This window comes from Talpa occidentalis, unplaced genomic scaffold (genome assembly GCF_014898055.3).
Source record: "Talpa occidentalis isolate TD23 unplaced genomic scaffold, MPIMG_talOcc4v2.1 talOcc4.17, whole genome shotgun sequence".
NCBI classification, from domain to species: domain Eukaryota; kingdom Metazoa; phylum Chordata; class Mammalia; order Eulipotyphla; family Talpidae; genus Talpa; species Talpa occidentalis.
The window spans coordinates 17,539,781-17,557,553 of NW_023601754.1; the positions used below are offsets into that span (position 1 = coordinate 17,539,781).

The 17,773-nt window shown below is 43.4% G+C and overlaps 1 protein-coding gene across 3 annotated transcripts in view; it reads right to left on the bottom strand.

Moving 5' to 3' along the window:
• Positions 1–9,886: 9,886 nt before the first annotated feature.
• The window catches only part of CMC2 (C-X9-C motif containing 2), a 46,171-nt gene continuing 38,284 nt past the window's right edge, over positions 9,887–17,773 (bottom strand). Inside the window, exons 6-7 of one of the 3 annotated variants that reach the window (XR_008552431.1) lie at positions 13,490–13,606; positions 9,887–10,012 (exon numbers count right to left, since the gene is read on the bottom strand). The gene's annotated coding sequence lies outside the window, so the exon portion shown is untranslated. The remainder of the gene's footprint in view (positions 10,013–13,489; positions 13,607–17,773) is intronic. The other 2 variants (XR_008552432.1, XR_008552433.1) reach the window with 2 other exon arrangements.

The following is a 17,773-nucleotide window of genomic DNA, read 5'->3' on the forward strand; positions in this document are numbered from 1 at the left end:
GCAATCAAAAAAGAAAACTCATGCCATTTACAGCAACATGGATGGAGCTGGAAGGGATCATGCTCAGTAAAATAAGACAAAAGGAAAAAGAAAAATAGCGAATGGTTTCACTTAAAGGAGAAATATAGGGGAACCAAATAAGGGATCAGGGTGGGGGGAATATATAACAGTAAAAAAAATTAGCAGGCAACCATAAATAAGAAAGGGAGGGGAAGGAAAAGGGACCAAAACAGGGGAGAGAAGAGCACAAGAGACTATGGTGAAGGTGGTGAACTGGTGGTGGGAATTTCACGAGGAATACACAATGATGTAAAAGATATAAATTAAAAAAATATATTTTTTTTTTAAAAAGTGAACGTAGAAAGGAAGGCTCCAAACCTATATACTGAATTGGAAAACGAAACATAAGGTTAGCTCACCCCATAGAAATGGGGGTACATATCCAGCTGGGTGGAGTAAACCTGATCCAAGATGTTTGACACAAGAGACAATAGAATGCAGTGGGTTCTAACATAAAGCATTTTGCCCAAATGATGCCTCTCCTCCCTCTATCTTCTTCCTAGGCCACAGATAAGTGAATACAGAAAACAAAATATCTAGCCCTCAAAATATATGGTGGAGAGGAAACAATCTGGTTTCAGATAAGATCAGAGGAAAGTGAAGAAGTCATCCACACTAAAATATTACAAATAGAATGCCTGGTCAGGGCTGTCTAAGCATAAACAAGATGAAAAAAATGGCATAAAAAACTATGCAGACTTTTTGCAGAAAAGAAAATAAGGAAGAAGACATGCAAATATACAACAAACAACTCAACCAAGGAGAAATGGTTGATTCAGAAAAGAGAAGGAAATCCCTTACAACTACTTCATGCTTACAGCAACAAATAAGAACATGAATCTTCACTAGAACAGGAGCCCTAAAGAAGATAATAAAACAAAAGAATGAGATTTTCTAAATGGAGACTGAAGAACTAAGGAAACAAATTGAAGACCAAAACAACAGTATTATGGACCCAATAAATAATTTAGGACAGCCAAGAAAGAACAGAATTTGTGTTAAAATTTGAACTGCTGAAATAAAAGGCTTGCCTCATAATTAAAATGACAATGATCTTAAAACTGTTAGTGAGGAACTAATAGATATGGAAGATAAAATTATTCAAAATATGTATATTTGACATTTTATATATCTATAATACAAAAACACAATACAGATAATTTTCATGATATAGAAGAATGACTTTTCAGCACAAAAGGGCACAATCGAGTATAGAAAAATTTACTCAGAATGCTTGAATGCAAATATATCCCACTATATTTTTTTTAAAGATTTATTTGTTTAAAAAAAGAGATTTATTTATTTTTATACAAGAGCTGGGGTACAGGCCAGAGGCACGCGAGAGTGAGAGGATTCACCAGAGACAAAGCAGGGAGCAGAACAGGCAGATGACCAAAATGCACTGCTGAGCGGGCGCAACAGGAGAGGTCTGCCACACCATGTGGTAATCTCCCTGGCCGGCTGGGAATCAAACTGACACTGCAGAGGTTGTGGACAGCTACACAGCGCTGCACTCAACCCACTGTACCACCAGGGAGGCCCTATATCCCACTATATCATCATATATTCAATATATTAAGCTGGCTCATGCAGATGCAAAAAGAATCTTTCAACATCCAGGAACAAAAATAAGTCACACACAAGAAGAAAAAGAAATCTAACTAAATCTAGCTAAGCTCGAACATCCCACAGCAGCATTTAATGCCTGAAGATAGGGATAATGTCTACAGAGTTCTCAAAGCAAGTATACCTTGACGCCCTTATACCCAGTCTGTGATGCCATGCAAGATATACTAGAATCCTAAGTCATTCCTGAAACAATGACTTCAACATGAAATCCAGACAATTAATACATAACAAAATAAACAATCTGGGGATGCAACAGACATGGAAGATTATTTATTTAACATAGAGCCAGCAGTCACACTATGGGCAATATGTTTCTACAGCTGAATACAAATGTTATAAACCTGGAAAAATAAAAAATAATCATAGTGTAACCTTTAAAAACCAGGGGGAAAAAAGCAGAAGTGACAGGAGGAAATCATACATGCTGGTGCTCTCCTCTCTCTTAGCAGAGGTAATGATAAAATTTCCAACCACCAACACTCAATGCTCATTCTTTCTCCTCGCTTCCATTCCCTTTTTCTCTCTGCCCACCTCGTCTCTCATCCCTCTCCCAGCCCTCACTCACTGATCTTTCTTCTCTTCTTAAAAGAATCTTTTCTTCTACCTCTTGTGGTAAAGACACCTATTTATCATGCAACAATTATTTTCTTTTTATTTATTTTTTCAATTTATATATTTATTTATATTTTACATCATTGTTCATTTTCTTTTTTAAAAAAGATTTGTTTACGATACAAGAACTGGGTACAGGCCAGAGATGTGGGGGGTGAGAGGATTAACCAGAGACAGAGTGGGGAACAGAACAGGTGGATTGACTGAAATACACTGCTGAGGGGAGCAGCGGGCGAGTCAGGAGAAGTCTGCTGTGCCATGTAGGTAGCTCCCTGCTAGGGAATCAAACTGACACCACATGCAGCTTCACAGAACTATGCTCAACCCCTTGAGCCAGCTTCACAGAGCTGGCTCAACCCCTTGTGCCAGCAGGGAGGCCCCCTCATTGTTCATTTTCAAACAGTGTTTGCTTTTTTTCTTTGTACCCTCAGGTGTAGTCCCCATAGAATCTCCTCCACCAATTCACCAGAGCACAATCACCACAGTCCCCTGTGCTCCTCCCTTCCTGGCTCCCTCCCTCCTGCCTCTGATCCCTCTCCTTCCTCCTCTCCTGCAGGATCAGCAATTATTTCCAGTTTGCTACAATGACTACTTGCATTGGTTCGGGAAAAAACTCAATTAAAAAGAGTACTTTTTCATAAATGTAGCATCTCATTTTACAAAAGACATTCATCCTCTACCTGCATGCACACCATGCGAACCACACAGATGTATGTGCATGTATCCATACCCGATATTGGGGGCAGTGCTCATGCAGGGTGACCTTTGGCTATGTCTGAGTAGTGGGATTTCTCCTTTTGTCACAAGTGAACTTTTCTGCATCTTTTGAGACAAGCACGTTGTCTCTCTAAAAAGCCAGAGTTTGTGGTGGTATTAAGGACTGACACAGGCAGTGAGTGTACCTAGGTGTGGCAGGAGGGGAGGAGAGGAAGCTGGCGAGGGTGTCAGCGGGCAGAGAGAGAAAGGAGGAGAGGCCAAGGCAGGCGGGAGGAGGGGTGGTCTAGGGGGAGCACCCAGAGGCAAGCCGTGGGAGGGGACAGGAGCGCAGAGAACCTGGAAAGCTGGGAGTGGCAGGGAAGGCGTCAGGAAGAAGCAGGGAGCGCGGTCTCGTCGCAGAAAGCGCGCCGGGCCGCCCTGACCTACTTTCCTTGGGCCGATCTGTTTGCAGCCAAAGCTACAGTGCAGACAGCCCGGTGCCTCCGCGAGACGCAGACTCTGGCGCACGCCAGCCGCGATCGCGCCGCTGCTTGCTCCTCCGGCGCCGCGGAGCTGTCAGTTCATCCACTCCAGCTGCCGGCGGTGGAGGGGGGTCAGGGGGGAGAGTCCCGCGCAGACTCCCGGCCCAGTTTTGTGGGTGAGATCCGCGGGTTAAACCTGAGTCGGTGAGTGGGATCTCCGGCCACAGGGCGGCTCATTTCTCCCTTGGAGAAGACGAGACCCTCATGCAGCTGGCTGTGCAGGGGGCGGCTCTGGGACTCTTCGCCTCCAGGGCTGTGTCCCCTCCAGGTGCCCCCAGGCCGCAGGCAGGCCCCCTGCTTGAGCTTGCACTCACATCCCAAAGACTTCTTCCTGGCCAGCCTCCTCCCAGCATCTGCCTGGGACTTGCAGACAAGCTCAGTTGTCAGCTCAACTCTGCCACTTTCCACCCCTTGTCTGTGGGCAAGTCACAGGCAACCATGGAGTTCATCGCTCTTGCTTATAAACTGGGGGAAGTCCCCTCTATACCTCAGGATTAGGGGAGGATTCAATGAAATAATGCATAGCAGCAGGCACAGCTGTGAGTCCCTGGTTGGTGGTGGATGTCAGCTATAAATGTTAGAAATTTTGCCCCAAGCAGCCTTGCAGGGGGCACCCGTGATGGCTCCAGGCTCTGGCTTTACCCAGGAGTGACTTAGGTCATCATGGTTACGTCTGCAGGATATGAAGTAAATAATAACTGCTTGGGGAAATGCCTCCTTTCTGAAATGTTTCCTATGAAATATGTTGGCCCCTTACCCACTACCAGAAGATACTGGGGTTATTTGTGTAAATAATAATAAACAACAAACACTTAAAAAGCAATTGCTCTGATTCACATGGAGGGCACCTGAGCTGTATGTGAAGTAGTGGCCTCTCTGCAACAATCACGAGGGAAACTGAGGCACAAGTGATGGAGTTACAAATAGACATTTGTCACTTTGGAGTCATGTGGCATCTGTTCTTCCTTTTCATGGTTGAGATCATCTTGATTTCTACTGGGGAAATTACCTGAGTCTACTGGGGGACTGAAAATCAGTCTCCCTAAACCCGGAGGTGGGCCTCTGCCCATATGGCCAACTGGACTCTGTCTCTGCAAAGTCTTGGAATCATGAAGGGAATGTGCAAGGATGGAAGAAAATTACTAACTGCAAGAACAACAATGGGGTGTTTTCTTTGTAGTGGTGATGTCCTGTCTAGGGGATCATCATTCTACAGCCCACCCGCCCATGTCTGCCTCTCCTTTCCCAGCTCCCTCAAGAACCCAGCTGACATCTGTGCGGCAGCAACCTGATCTGCCAAGGGAACTGGTGTGTTTTATACACACCTCAGCTCATCATCTTCTTCTCACCCAGAAACCTGCTAATCCCCTCCTCACCACCCCACTACCACCTTCTGTCTTGGTGCAGACCATCCCCTTTCTCCCAGTTTTCCAATAAAGAAACCTGGGAATTATCCTAGGCCCTTCTTTTGGTATCCCCCATCCTACTGGTCCCCAGCTCTGACAGTTCTGCCTCCGAAAGAGCCTGTAAACCCATTCCTCCTTCATCTGCCTCATGTGAAGCCTCCACCCTTTTCTCTTGGAGGATGTGGCAATTCCTTCCTAGATGCTGCCATCCTCCAGGCCTTCTTCTCCAACTCCCATGTTGTCATCAGGGAGAGCTTTCAAAAATTGCTTATGTGGGTATCTCAGGGGCTTGAAACTCAATACTCTGCCCCTCACCTTTCAGCAAAGCCCAGAGCCCGTATCATGTTGAACAAGGTCTGGGATCCCTTGCCACTCAGTCCCTGTCTTCTCATCTCTCCACACTCCTTCCTAAGCACCCGCCTTCAGCTATGTGAAATTCTTCACTGACCCCTGGACAGTCTGCTTTTTTGAGCCTCTAACCTGCTATTTTCCCCTGCCCTTCACCCTCTACCTACGAAATTTTTCTTCATGCTTTAAGACCAATAGCCTCTATTCAAGGACGTCTTCTCTGACCCACACTGTCAAGAGTCACCATTTCTTCTTCTGAGTTCCCATTATACCTCTTCCCAAGTTCTAGTACAGCACATATTTCCCATACTGCATTCCTCACTAGTCATATCTCAGTTTGTCCTCTCAAATCTATTATAACTACCTCACACAGAGTAGGCTCTCACTAAGGATGAGTGAATGTGTACATTCCATTTGGAGATGGGCAGAGATAGTCTTAGGGTTTTCCCCTCCTCCCCGCCCCCACCCCACCCCAGACTGATTATGGGAAGCTGGTTTGAAATGGGCTTCAGCTCAGCTTCACAGTTCTTCTCACTACCAGATGCAGGATGAAGAGGAAGTGCAAATTTGGGACATGTAGATCTCATGGCAAGCAAGGCAAGAGGCCAAGCCAAGCTCTGCAATCTCATTGAAAGCTTCTGCTCGGACATGGTATAAATCCTTCCACATCCCACTGCCCACATTCTACTGGCCAAAGCAAATCACATGGTCAAGCCTGACTATATAATCCACCTACTAGAATAACCCCAGATAGAAACATATTCCACTTCTTGGATTTGCTCCTGGAAAGGAAAGGTGTGGCAAAGGGTATGGATGGATGACACCCTCAAGAGAGAGGAAGATAGTGGCTGCAAACAATAACACAATTACACCAAGAGACAAGCATGTGCTAGGATAATGGAACACAGGACAAGTCTACCTTTCATTGCAGGGAGCCCTCCAGCAGGACTGATGGGAGAAGACGTAAGCTCCCAGACTTTCAAATTGAGCGGACAGCCTCAGCTGCAGACCAGCCAAGTTTCAGTGGCAAAAACAGAAAGTCCTGAAATAGAAAGCTTTCACATCTGGGCCCAAACAGGGACCTAACAAGAGGTCAGAATCCGGTGGCCCAAGGGGATGCCTGATGAGTGTGTCACAAGAAAAATCATTGTCTGGGGGAACTAGGTGGTGAGTAATTTCCCCTTCTGTTTTCTATTGCATTTACTGTGCTGCTTCCTTAATCATAAAAATAAGCATTTTTTCAAAAGGCATGTGGCCTCCCTGAAGTCTGAAAGAGCACGGGCAGCAGAAGCAACTGCTTTTCAGAGCCAAACCTCAGCATGTTGAGGAAGGGTTTCCATGTCCAATGACGCACCAAGGGTGTGTAATTTCATCCAGTGGAGCAAATGGTCCTGCCGCCTACTATAACACCTGACAAATGGAAAGGTAATGATCAGGTTGGGGTGTGTGTGTGTGTGTGTGTGTGTGTGAGAGAGAGAGAGAGAGAGAGAGAAAAAGAGAGAGTGTGTGTGTGTGTGTGGGTGGGTGGGTGGGTGTGCATGTGCAAATTAGATTTCACTTCCAAAGCCAGACATTCCAGGAATTTTCCACTCAGATTCCATCTGAGGTTAAAGAAAATGGTGTCCATGAATTCAGTAAGGTTTGGAGAAATCCTAGATTTCTTCCTGGTTCAAAAGGGAATTTAGGCAACATGGATTTAAAAATGTCTTTGTTGGCACTGAATCTGTGAGAAGTCGGTCCTGTGGTTTTGTGGAAGTTAAAAATGAATTTGAGCTGATTGCAGCCCAATTTGATGGACTATGCAGAGGGACTTAAGCCATGGACTTTGGAAATACACAGACCTTTAAACCTTGGCCCTGTTGTTCAACAGCTCTGTGACTGCGAACAATTAATTTAATTTCTCTAGGCCTCAATTTTCTCTTTTAAAAAATGGGATAATTCTGGCATTTCCTTCACTGGGATGTGTTTTCTTAGGTTTAAATACACATATCTAAATCTCCAACCACAGACCTGACATAAAGTAAGCAAATAACAAATTTTGGTTGCAGATACCAGTATCATAGGAGCAAAAATGACTGACAAACATGTGCCTACAGAGCTCCCCCTTGTCCTCCTAGTGAAGAAAAGTTGGCATTACTTGCTCAACATTTCCTCTTTCTGGCTCCTTCTGTCCTCCACTTTTGGGTCTTATTGGGGAAATTTGGCTAGCCAGTGGGAATAGTCAGAGAAACAGGAATGGGGGTTTTACATGAAAAAGGCTACACAACAAAAACAAAACAAGCAAGCAAACAGTGAGAGAGGAGGAGGATGGGGAGAGAGAGCTCCAGTGCTGAAGGGAGGGGGACATATGGCCTGAACAGTGGGGATATGTATGGACGTTTTGAAAACAGTGGAAAATAAGAAACAGGATGAGAGATTTCAGAGCTGTTGCTCAGCATGAGATGATCAATGACATACACCAAGGAGGACTGACTCTATTGCTGCATAATAAATTATCTCCAAATTTAGCTACTCAAAACAATAACATTATCTCCCTGTTTCCCTGGGTCAGGAATTTTGGAGAAGTTTAGCTCGGTTCCTCTGGCTCCAGATCTCCCATGAGGTCAGAGTTAAGATGTCAGCCAGGGCTGATGTCATCTGAAGCCTTGATAGACTGGGAGACCCGCTTTCAAGAAGATTCTCTGTTATGGCTGTGGGCAAGAGGCCTAGTTCTCAGCAAAGGGGCTACATGACAGCTGGCTTTGCCAGAATGAGTGATCCAGGAGGGAGAACAGAAGGAAGCTGCAAGGCCTTTTGGGACCCAGTCTCAGAAATCAGTCACACTCACTTCCACCATATTCTTACACATTATAAGGGAGCTGCCAAGTTCTGGCCAGACTAGAGAGGAAGCACTGGCCTCTACCTTTTGAGGGGAAAGTGTCAAAAAGACTTTATGTCCATTGGGTAGATCCCTAGGAGTGGAAATGCCAGGTCATACGGTAGCTCCATTTTTAGTAGACTGAGGAACCTCCAGACAGCTTTCCATAGTGGTTGGACCAGTTTGCACTCTCACCAGCAATGTAGGAGAGTTCCTTTTTCACCACATCCCCGCCAACATTTGTTGTTGCTGGTTTTTTTTTGATATGTGCCATTCTCACTGGCATAAGGTGGTATCTCAATGTGGTTTTGATTTGCATTTCCCTGATTATCAGGGATGTTGAACATTTTTTTCAGATGCCTGTCGGCCATTTACATTTCCTCTTTGGAGAAATGTCTTCTAAGTTCTTCTGCCCATTTCTTAACTGGATTGTTTATTTTGTTTTTGTTGAGCCTCAAAATAGAGGACTGGATCAAGAAGATATGGTATATATACACAATGGAATATTATTCAGCAATCAAAAGATAAACTCATGCCATTCGCAGCAACATGGATGGAGCTAGAAAGAATTATGCTCAGTGAAATAAGCCAGAAGGGGGCCTCCCCAGTGGCGCAGCAGTTGAGCGCTGGGTTGCGAAGCTGCCCGCAGCCTCTGCAGCGCCAGTTCGATCCCCGGCTGCTCCCCGGCCACCAGAGGAGGTCCCACATGGCGCACAGACCTCTCCTGCCGCCCGCTGCTCCCCTCAGCAGTGTACTTCAGTCATTCTGCCTGCTCTGCTCCCCACTCTGGCTCGGTGAATTCTCTCACCCTCCTGCGCTTCTGACTGTACCCAGTGCTTGTATAAATAAATAAATAAATAAATAAATAAACCTTTAAAAATAAATAAATAACTTAAAAAAAAAAAAAGAAAGAAGCCAGAAGGAAAAAGAAAAATATCAGATGGTTTCACTTATAAAAGGAATATGGGGGAACCAAATAAGACATCAGTGTAAAAAAGTAACAGTACAAAACACAACAAAGCAAAAAGGGACATTTATAAATAAGAGACATACTGCAGGGGAGGAGGCGGGAGAGGGATAAGAGGGAGGGAGGGAGGAGCACAGGGGACTGAGGTGATGGTGCACGGGTAAGCCAGAAGGGGGCCTCCCCAGTGGTGAACGAAAGTCTATGGGGATTACACCTGAGGTGGTAGAGGGAAGCAAATAATGTTTAAAAATGAACAATGATGTAAATCAATTTAAAAATTTATTTTAAAAAAGACTTTGTGAGCATATTTTAGAACTATTACGAGTATTCAAGGGTGTGTTGTTATGGATTGTGAATACAATTCACTTGAGTATTATTAGGAGACTACATGTGGAACATGGAATTATTTTTGTTTTGACTATACAATTTTTGTTGTTGCTTTATATGACATGTTCCCTAGACTGGTGTGTGGTCCCATGTGCCTGAACGACATACTTTGACATTTCCTATAACTCAGATCAGCTGCAGTTGAATCCTCTCAGCCTGCTCCTTCTAGACCACCAATTGCACACAGATAAGACTATCATTTTAAAAAATCTTTCCACTCTCTATTGATAGATCATTATTACTTACCTGCCTTCAAGTTCTTGATTCTGTCTTCTCCTAACTCAATTCAGTTGTTAAATTCCTTCATGTATTACTCATTTTAGTTTTCAGTTTTACTACTTCTAGAATTTCCATTTATTCTTTTTGTAATCTCCATTTCTTTGTCAAGATTACCTGTATAATAGCTCCTATACAGTGTTCATTGTCCAAATCCAATATCTGGGCCATCCTGGATTTAATAGTTTATTTTGCTTTTTCCTTCTGTTTCCTTGCGTCTAGTGTTTCTTGACTGAAAATTGGATGTTGTGGTTAGTACATAATAAGGGATGTATTACTATATACATATACTATCAATCCACTATACTCATGGTAAAATCACATTACTATGAGTCCTTCCTATTAAAATATAAAGCACCTTACAAGTTAATATTCACTTTACAATTGCCACCAACTAGACTACTTTGGTGGAGAAGTAGAATAACTTTAAGCATATGAGCCAATCACAAGGTATTTGTGGGCTTGAGGATCTTCACACAGGTCCACATTTTTCATTTTGGTGAATTGTAGAAATGTTTTGTTTTTTAGTCTTTACATATATATCCTTTCATACAAGTGGTTATTGTTGAGCTATGTAAAAATATTGTGCTAAATAATAGCCATGGGTCCTAAAGAACATATTAAAAAGAAAATGTCAATTAGATTGAAATGAAATATATAAAAAAGCATCATGTTGGTGTAAAAGTTAGTGAATTGGTACAAGAATTTGGTTTTTCCCAAATTAGCAAACTCTGATTTTGAAATAACCTTCTCCAATTTATTTTACTTTTTTAAATTTCACCTTTTTAATGTCAATAAAAATGAAATTCGGTATTTGTTTTATTGTATGCTCAGTCTTATAAAAGCTTAGCTATGTGCCACTATCTTAGAAAAAATTACCCATTATCAATGTATCACTGTGTTTAAATTATATTTTCACTATTCCATCAAGACTGCAGAACAGATTAGTATCATAAAGCGGCGGTCTACCATATTTGGATTTTGTTAGCTTCTCCTGAAAGGCATGTGTTCTGCAGTTCATTACTGGCTAACTAATTTGAACTAGTGAAGGCTTAGTTTTCTGATTTGTTAATGTGGATATGTGGAAAGCCTCAAGTTTCCCAAGTCCTTCTGCCTTGGCAGGACTAGACTTCTACACACTTCCTACTGCACATTTTGTCATGGTTTTACCTTGGGCTTTGCTAGGGATGTAGGGATAAAGAGAAAGCAGATCTTTCTCTAGGTGATTCTGCTCCTTGGGAACACTAGACCATGTCTGGAGCTATCTTTGGTTGTCACAGGTTAATGGTGCTGTACTTCTGGTATCAAGTGGGTAGAGGCCATGGATACTGCTAACTGTGCTATAATGCACAAGACAGCCTACACACACACCCCAAAGAAATCTCTGATCGAAAATGTCTAGAGGGTCTCCCCGGTGGCGCAGCAGTTGAGCGCTGGGTTGCAAAGCTGCCTGCAGCCTCTGCAGCGCCGGTTCGATCCCCGGCTGCTCCCTGGCCACTGGAGGAGGGTCCCGCATGGTGCGCAGACCTCTCCTGCCGCCCGGTGCTCCCCTCAGCAGTGTACTTTGGTCCTTCTGCCTGCTCTGCTCCCCGCTCTGGCTCTGGTGAATTCTCTCACCCTCCCGTGCTTCTGACTGTACCCAGTGCTTGCATAAATAATAAATAAATCTTAAAAAAAAAAAATGTCTAGAGTAGCAACATTGAGAAACCATGCTCTAGTGTAGTCCTTACTTTAATGTATATAACCTTTCTAGCATCTCCTCCGTTTGTCTGAGGTATTAACAAGTCATTTATGAGATCTCTCCTTTCTAGCTGGGCTGAAAAGCCAGTAAACACCAGCACTACCTTCCGCAAGTGCCCACACTCTGCTCTAAGCCCTACAGCAGCACCTGGTGGTTTGCATATGTATCTCCCAGTCATGGACTCAAGAGGGGACCTCCACACATATCCTGGCCCACCCATCTCAGCTTCTTCAGTTGCCCTAAGTTCTGGTTTCTGTTTCTTTCATTCAATGTGACCTTTGTGCTCTGCTTAAATTCCAGTTCTTTCTGCCACACACTACTACCCCTAAGCAGAGAGCTGGATGATTATAGGACTCAACTTCTAAGTTTCCTATCAGTCTATTTATACTTGTCACTGTCCAACAAAACTTGCCCCTATACTTTGTTGGGTGTATAGATGTTTGTGGGAGGAGGGCTAATTTGAAATAGTTGCTCCGCCATGGCTGAAGTCCAGGGTGCTTATTCTGGAGGAAACCTCCAACCTGAAATCAGGTCTATCTGATTCCAAGTCCATTCCCTTTTTATCCCTTTCCAATGTCCATGGCTATCTTTCTGGGATCCATCTACTGCCTCCCAAAGGAGATTAAATGGACTCAAAATGTGACTAGTTTTCCCCTTCTCACACGTATCTGCTCTCTGCTAATTTAATTCAGACTTTTCTATTCTGACAAATATGTATCTGGTGCCGGGCCTCATTGTCCATATTTGTGCTGGGGCGTACTGGAGGCTGAACATGGCCTATCTCCCAGGGAGCCAGGGACTTACACTGTCAAGAACATGTTACGGCCCACAACTTTATTCCCTCTGTTAAAATCTTTAAAAGTCTCCTCTCCAGTGTTAACTAAAAGACCGTCCAACTTGGTTAAGAGGGGACTTCAGGCTTTCTATAGCACTCCAGTGAATACTGAACTATTTATTCTTATTGTTATGAGTCAGGAACCACTTTTTAGGTTGAAAATAGAACCATATTATCTGACCTATAAAGTCACAACAATGAGCAACTATATTGTAGTGGACTGAATGGTAGCACATAAAAAATATGTGTATGTTCTAATGCCCCAGACCTTTGAATATGAATTTTTTGAGGAACTGGTCTTTGTGGATATAATTAAGGGCCTTGAGATGAGATCATCCTGGATGTCCAAGTGATCCTAAATCCAATGACTAGTGTTCTTAAACAATAAAGGAGACTAAAGGGGACCGTGTGAAAAATGGAGGTACAGTCTGGTTACTGGAGTGATGCCAACGGTCACCAGAAGCTGGAAGAGTCAAGGTACAGTATCCCTCCTAGAGCCTTGGAGGGGGCACTGACCTGATGACACTTGGATTTCAATCTCTCATTGCCAGCACTATGGAGGAGTAAAATTTTTGTAGCTTTAAGATACCTGTGTGCAGTAATTTATTATAGGACACAGGAAACTATACACAGTTTCTAATAACAAGACACATTAACCAAGCTGAATTCAGAATCTTTTTCAGTATTATTTAGTTTCCTTCTTGTTCATGGGTTTCTGTCCTCAATGGCCAACCCTTGTTAGTACTGATAGCAGCTATCCAAGTGGGCTACAAATGCTTAAAATTGGAGAAAAACTTAAAATCAAGTAAACTAAGAAACAAATTTTCTACCGATGAGGAAATGACTTTCCCCTTTATTACAAAGAAATTTTGACTACATGCCAAGGTCGGTTTCCTAGGACAGTTCTTCTGGGTATAAGTAGGAGGTGCGGTATTGAGTCATGGGGTAACTTTTATTCTCAAGAGATGATACCAAGTTATATCTCCACTAGCCAGTGGAGGAGGGTTTGCCCCTCCACATCCTTGCCAACACATGTTGGGTCCAACTTTAAATTTTTAAATCTTATAAATCTTCTCTAAATGGTCTATCGCTCATGCTAGCCTCTAAAGTCCATATGGGCAAAGGTTGCTTACTTCATTCACTTCACGATCCCAAACAATGCTGAAAACTTGGCAGGCTTCATGACGAGTTCTTTGAGAGCAGGGTCCTAGCCTCATTCTTCTTCTCTGTGTAAATCTTTTGCTATGGTGCTAACAGCAAGAAGGGAAAGAGGGTACAGGCTGGTTACTGGGACAATCTTGCTTTAGGATGTAGAGGATTGGGAAAATACATCTTTACCTTTGCCCCCAAGGTGCCTGTCTGTCTTATCAAGGAGTCCTCCCTCTACTTCCTGCGTGAAGCTCTGGGTAACTTAACCCCTCTCTATCCCTTTAGCCAGAAGTACTGCTTTGCTCTCTATCCCTGGGACACTATCAAATTCTATCTTCTCTTCCATCTTAAAATATGTGAGGAGTTGATATAGTCAGTTTTAAAAAAAGCACAAATGCTCAACTTAACCCCTCTCTACCCCTTTGGCTAGGAGTACCCCTGGGTACTCCTTAGCCTCGGACCCAGGCTGTCATTCAGGTGGATCTGCTTGCCTTTGATGGAACTGGTGGGCGGGGGTGAGGGTGGGAGAGTAGGGAGAAGGGGATTAAAGAAGAGTAGGGGGGAAGCAGCCTTCCTAGTCCAGGCTCAGCAGGGAGCATCTAAAGTACGAACTCTCAGAGCAGGGTGATGATAGATTTGATTTTCCCTCTGCTATTTCAAATATCCCCTCCTTCTACTGCCCTAACTTAGTAAGGTTCATACTCCTAGAGAAGAGACAAGTGTGCTCCAGACCGACTGTGAACTGCATCAAACCACAGAACCACTGTCTTCCCTGCAGTGGCTCTAACCAGGGGCAGTAGTGCCCTCTGGAGGCATATGGAAATGTGTGGTGGTGTTTTCAGCTGACCCCTGCTTGAGAATTCAGTGGGTCAGGGATGAGGCGGCTAAATAAGCCAAGTAGGACAGACACACAATGAAGGACTGATCTAAACGCTAACAGAACCCTTGATGAAAACACTAACAGGTCTGGGATACCAGTCATGTCCGCAAATGTGTCCCCAACTCCCAGCAGGGCCTGACATATTGTGGGGAGTCTACAAATACTTTCTGGGTGAGAGAAAGCATTCGTGAACGCAGTATTTTATGGTACCAGCTCTCAGAACACAAGTGCCAGACTTTGAAAACCAGACTGTTAGCTCATCAGTCAGAAACAGACCAGAAATCTGAAGGAATAACATTTCCCCGTCACAAAATAAGTAAGATTTTCTTTAAATGTAGGGAAAAGATTTGCTGTCTATCCCTGGGAAGCTATCAAATTCTGTCTCCTCTTCCATCTTAAAATATGTGGGGGGTTGAAAAGATATAGCCAGTTAAAAAAAAAAAAAGCACAAATGCTCAGACATTACAAAGCAGCTGAAGCCTTAGGACATATATCCCTACTGACAAGGACCACGAATGAATATCACAGGGCAGTTACATAGGCTTTGGAAAAAAAGTGAAGGGTGAACAATAAACTACATAGAAAGTATGTAGACCAATAAACTACATAGAAAGAGGGTATGTGACTTAGAGCTGGACGCTGGAGCAGGGGGCGCTGGCTCAAAACCCAGGTGTGACACCTACTACCTCCAAGACTTTGGATAAATTGCCAAACATCTCATCTATAAAACTGGGCTCATGATACTTACCTACAAGGTAAGGTGATTCAATGAGTTAATTCAAGTGAAGCATAAACACAGTGCCTGGCACTTAGTAAATATTTATTAACATTATTAATTCTTCGAAAAGCAACCCCAGGCAAGTGACTAATACTGAAGCCACTGACCGCCTTGGGAAACAGAATAGACAGGCAGCCACTCAACCTAAGGACATGAGCAGACCAACAGAACAACGTGTTCTTAAGAGACACAATTGAAGTGATTGTCTTCTGCCTCTAAGTCATTTTGTTCCCTGGTTAAACAACACAGTTCTGTGACTCACATTAAATTATAATTGTGTTTCTATATCCTTCTGGTGAGAAATATTTCCCTTTCGGGCCTCTTTTGCAGAAAATAAAGATCTTCCAGCCAAATGATTCCTCATTCAAACTTATCAAATTCATTTTCCCCTCCCCCTCCCCAGGCCATTGCTGGCACTTTGCTGTACAAGAAGCAGGTTTGTGTTTTATTCCAATAACTTTGAACATCAATAATAATGAAAACACTTGGCATCTGTTGAATTGTGAAAGCTTCAGAGCAATATTTACAAAACCTACTTCCCCAACCACTGCTCTCAAATTTGATTAAGTAACAGCAAAAGATGACATTCCAAATCAGAGTCACAAGCTGTTCTTAGACTGTGCCGGGGCCAATCCTTTATAGTTCAAATGTATGGGTAAGCTAGACACATTACTTATGCAGCTGATCCAACAATGTTCTCCCCTCTCACTCGGATGCAGAGCAGTGACACAAATCCTAGCCAAAGTCCCCTTCACATGTCTTGGAAACTGGGGCAGGGAGCAGCGTATTTTAAAATTGGTAGTGTGTGAACTGGAAAACATTAATGAGTTCATCAATTAAAGTAAAGAGAGACGAACAAATGCAGGCAGGAGAAGGAAAGGGTTGTCTTGTTTTGTTTTTTTGTTTTTTTTCAATCAAACTCCCTACTCAGAAAGCTGAGAAAATTCTCTCAGGGAGATCACGTGGGCATTTCGCAACTTTCGCATACCCAATTACACAGCCACCGTATTGGATTTAAAGCAAACCCACTATAACTAAATATTACTAGTACAGGAGACTGCATAATGGCTTCCCAAATATAAGAGATCCTGGAATTTAAATGTTCCCTTATGTAGGAAAAAAAAGGTCTGTTCATATGATTAAGGTTCTTGAGATGGAGAGATTATCCTGGATTATCTGGGTCCTGAACACTATCAGAAATGTTTTTATAAGATCGAGGCAGGTGGCAATCAAACACAGAAGAGGAGAGCATGGGGTGAAAGAGGCAGAGATGGGAATGATGTGGCCACCAGTCAAGGAATGTCAGTAGCCACCAGAAGTGGGAAGAGGCAGGAAGAGATTTTCCCACAGAGCCTCTGATGGGAGCACATCCCATAGTCACCATGATTTTTTCCCAGGGAAGTCAGTTTTGGACTTCTGGCCTCCAGAACTGAAACTGAATAAATTTCTGTTGTTTCTAAGCTACTATGTTGGCAGTATTTTATTATAGCAGTCACAGGAAACTAAAGAACTTAATTAAATCCTCTTGTTCCCATTTTACAGACCAATAAACTACATAGAAAGGAAGCTATGAGGCACGATAAATCCACTCAACAGCAGAAGGCAGAGCTAAAACTAGGCCTTCTGAGTGGAGTGACAGCTCTTTCTTAAGAAGGGAAGTTTCTGACCTGCATGAGTGCCCTTTCAACTTCCTCAGAATGTTTCCAGTGCGGTTTAACACCTCCAATGTGGTAGATACTAGCCACATACCGCTATTTGATTTTTAAAAAATTATTAAAATTAAATATAACTTAAAATTAGTGACACAGGGCCTCCCTGTTGGCGCAGGCAGTTGAGCGCAGCACTGTGAAGCTGTCTGAAGCCTCTGTAGTGCCAGTTATATCCCAGCCAGCCGTGAAGATACCCACATGGTGAGCAGACCACTCCTGTCTCACCGACTGCTCCCCTCAGTAGTGTACTTCACTCAGTCTGCCTGTTCTGTTCCCCATTCTGTCTTTGGTGAGTACTCTCACCCTCCCGCACACGTGGCCTGTACCCCGGTTCTTGTATAAATAAATAAATCTTTAAAAAAAATTTAGTGACACAACCTACAAGTCAAAAGACCAATACTCACATGCAGCTAGTGGCTACTGAATTACACAGATATGAAAACATTTCCATCATTATAGAAAGTTTTACAGGTCAGTGCTGGACCAGACATGTGGAAGGCCCAGCAGAGTTCTCACAGAGCTTACAAACTCGATGTCTGTTTTGTTCATAACTTATCTCAACACCCATTACACCGGCTGGTATCCCTAAGGAACACTGTAACGACTTGTCTTCATAGAAGTGGTACTGTGTGACACCTCTCAGGGATCGTGACCCTCACACCTTGCAGAGTAGAGTTTTCTGTGTACTCTGAAGGACACAGAATATAGTCCAAGGGCCACATCCTGGGGAGCTTCCTTGTCTGGGCCAAGAGGCAGCACCCAGAGGCTGAGAGCAAGACAAAGGGAACTAGCAGCTCCTTCAGATGGTATCTGCTCCCAGACTGTGTTCCCAGATTGATGACAGAGCATGCAGGAGATGATCCCTGCAGTGTTTGATGACTCTTGGAATGCTGGAAGTCTG